The sequence below is a fragment of the Callionymus lyra genome, unplaced genomic scaffold (genome assembly GCF_982586985.1).
Source record: "Callionymus lyra unplaced genomic scaffold, fCalLyr1.hap1.1 HAP1_SCAFFOLD_49, whole genome shotgun sequence".
Lineage (NCBI taxonomy): Eukaryota > Metazoa > Chordata > Actinopteri > Syngnathiformes > Callionymidae > Callionymus > Callionymus lyra.
Genome location: NW_028258563.1, coordinates 273,392 through 277,973, shown reverse-complemented (window position 1 = coordinate 277,973; position 4,582 = coordinate 273,392).

Genomic DNA, 4,582 nt, shown 5'->3' with positions numbered 1-4,582 from the left:
AGACATGAGACATGAAGACACATGAGGACACATGAGGAGACATGAGGACACATGAGGACACTCAAGGACACATGAGGAGACATGAGGATACATGAGGACACATGAGGAGACATGAGGACACATGAGACATGAAGACACATGAGGACACATGAGGAGACATGAGGAGACATGAGGACACATGAGGACACTCAAGGACACATGAGGAGACATGAGGATACATGAGGACACATGAGGAGACATGAGGACACATGAGACATGAAGACACATGAGGACACATGAGGAGACATGAGGACACACAAGGACACATGAGGAGACATGAGTACACACGAGGACACATGAGGAGACATGAGACATGAGTACACATGAGGAGACATGAGGACACATGAGAACACATGAGGAGACATGAGGACACATGAGACATGAAGACACATGAGGAGACATGAGGACACATGAGGACACATGAGGAGACATGAGACATGAGGACACATGAGGAGACATGAGAACACATGAGGACACATGAGGACACATGAGACATGAAGACACATGAGGACACATGAGGAGACACAAGGACGCATGAGGAGACACGAGGACACATGACACATGATGACACATGAGGAGACATGAGGACACATGAGGACATATGAGGAGAAACGAGGACACATGACACATGAGGACAAATGAGGACACATGAGGAGACACGAGGACACATGAGGACACATGAGGAGACATGAGGACACATGAGGACAAATGAGGAGACACGAGGATACATGAGGAGACACGAGGACACATGAGACATGAAGACACATGAGGAGATATGAGGACACATGAGGACACATGAGACACGAGGACACATGAGGAGACATGAGGACACATGAGGAGACATGAGACATGAGGACACATGAGGAGACATGAGGACACATGAGGAGACATGAGAACACATGAGGACACATGAGGACACATGAGACATGAAGACACATGAGGACACATGAGGAGACACAAGGACACATGAGGAGACACGAGGACATATGACACATGAGGACACATGAGGAGACATGAGGACACATGAGGACATATGAGGAGAAACGAGGACACATGACACATGAGGACAAATGAGGACACATGAGGAGACACGAGGACACATGAGGAGACATGAGGACACATGAGGACACACGAGGACACACGAGGACACATGAGACACGAGGACACATGAGGAGACATGAGGACACATGAGGAGACATGAGACATGAAGACACATGAGGAGACATGAGGACACATGAGAACACATGAGGACACATGAGGACGCATGAGACATGAGGACACATGAGGAGACATGAGGACACATGAGGACATATGAGGAGAAACGAGGACACATGACACATGAGGACAAATGAGGACACATGAGGAGACACGAGGACACATGAGGACACATGAGGAGACACGAGAACACATGACACATGAGGACACATGAGGAGACATGAGGACACATGAGGAGACATGAGACATGAGGACACATGAGGAGACATGAGAACACATGAGGACTCATGAGGACACATGAGGAGACATGAGGAGACATGAGGACACATGAGGACACATGAGACATGAAGACACATGAGGACACATGGGAGACACAAGGACACATGAGGAGACACGAGAACACATGACACATGAGGACACATGAGGAGACATGAGGACACATGAGGAGACATGAGGACACATGAGGACACATGAGGACACATGAGGAGACATGAGGACACATGAGGAGACAAGAGGACACATGAGACATGAAGACACATGAGGAGACATGAGGACACATGAGTACACACGAGGACACACAAGGACACATGAGGAGACATGAGAACACATGAGGAGACATGAGGACACATGAGGACACATGAGGACAAATGAGACATGAAGACACATGAGGAGACATGAGGACACATGAGGACACACGAGGACACACAAGGAGACATGAGGACACATGAGGAGACATGAGTACACACGAGGACACATGAGGAGACATGAGACATGAGTACACATGAGGAGACATGAGGACACATGAGAACACATGAGGAGACATGAGGACACATGAGGAGACATGAGGACACATGAGACATTAAGACACATGAGGAGACATGAGGACACATGAGGACACATGAGGACACACGAGGACACATGAGACATGAGGACACATGAGGAGACATGAGGACACATGAGGAGACATGAGACATGAAGACACATGAGGACACATGAGGAGACATGAGGACAGATGAGGAGACATGAGACATGAAGACACATGAGGACACATGAGGAGACATGAGGACACATGAGGAGACATGAGGACGCATGAGACATGAGGACACATGAGACATGAAGACACATGAGGACAAATGAGGACACATGAGGAGACATGAGGACACATGAGGACACTCAAGGACACATGAGGACACATGAGGACACATGAGGAGACATGAGGACACATGAGACATGAAGACACATGAGGACACATGAGGAGACATGAGGACACATGAGACATGAAGACACATGAGGAGACATGAGGACACATGAGGAGACATGAGTACACACGAGGAGACATGAGTACACACGAGGACACATGAGGAGACATGAGGAGACATGAGGACACATGAGACATGAAGACACATGAGGAGACATGAGAACACATGAGGACTCATGAGGACACATGAGGAGACATGAGGACACATGAGGACACATGAGGACACATGAGACATGAAGACACATGAGGACACATGGGAGACACAAGTACACATGAGGAGACATGAGGACACATGAGGAGACATGAGGACACATGAGACATTAAGACACATGAGGAGACATGAGGACACATGAGGACACATGAGGACACACGAGGACACACGAGGACACACGAGGACACACGAGGACACATGAGACATGAGGACACATGAGACATGAAGACACATGAGGAGACTTGAGGACACACAAGGACACATGAGGAGACATGAGGACACACGAGGACACATGAGGAGACATGAGACATGAGTACACATGAGGAGACATGAGGACACATGAGAACACATGAGGAGACATGAGGACACATGAGGAGACATGAGGACACATGAGACATGAAGACACATGAGGAGACATGAGGACACATGAGGACACATGAGGAGACATGAGGAGACATGAGGACACATGAGGAGACATGAGAACACATGAGGACACATGAGGACACATGAGACATGAAGACACATGAGGAGACACAAGGACACATGAGGAGACACGAGGACACATGAGGACACATGAGGAGACACGAGAACACATGACACATGAGGACACATGAGGAGACATGAGGACACATGAGGAGACATGAGGAGACATGAGGACACATGAGGACACATGAGGAGACATGAGGACACATGAGGAGACATGAGGAGACAAGAGGACACATGAGACATGAAGACACATGAGGAGACATGAGGACACATGAGGACACACGAGGACACACAAGGACACATGAGGAGACATGAGAACACATGAGGAGACATGAGGACACATGAGGACACATGAGGACACATGAGACATGAAGACACATGAGGAGATATGAGGACACATGAGGACACACGAGGACACACAAGGAGACATGAGGACACATGAGGAGACATGAGTACACACGAGGACACATGAGGAGACATGAGTACACATGAGGAGACATGAGGACACATGAGAACACATGAGGAGACATGAGGACACATGAGGAGACATGAGGACACATGAGACATTAAGACACATGAGGAGACATGAGGACACATGAGGACACATGAGGACACACGAGGACACACGAGGACACATGAGACATGAGGACACATGAGGAGACATGAGGACACATGAGGAGACATGAGACATGAAGACACATTAGGACACATGAGGACACATGAGGAGACATGAGACATGAAGACACATGAGGACACATGAGGAGACATGAGGACACATGAGGAGACATGAGGACGCATGAGACATGAGGACACATGAGACATGAAGACACATGAGGACACATGAGGACACATGAGGACACTCAAGAACATATGAGGAGACATGAGGACGCATGAGACATGAGGACACATGAGACATGAAGACACATGAGGACACATGAGGACACATGAGGAGACATGAGGACACATGAGGACACTCAAGGACACATGAGGAGACATGAGGACACATGAGGACACATGAGGAGACATGAGGACACATGAGACATGAAGACACATGAGGACACATGAGGAGACATGAGGACACATGAGACATGAAGACACATGAGGAGACTTGAGGACACACAAGGACACATGAGGAGACATGAGTACACACGAGGACACATGAGGAGACATGAGACATGAGTACACATGAGGAGACATGAGGACACATGAGAACACATGAGGAGACATGAGGACACATGAGGAGACATGAGGACACATGAGACATGAAGACACATGAGGAGACATGAGGACACATGAGGACACATGAGGAGACATGAGACATGAGGACACATGAGGAGACATGAGGACACATGAGGAGACATGAGAACACATGA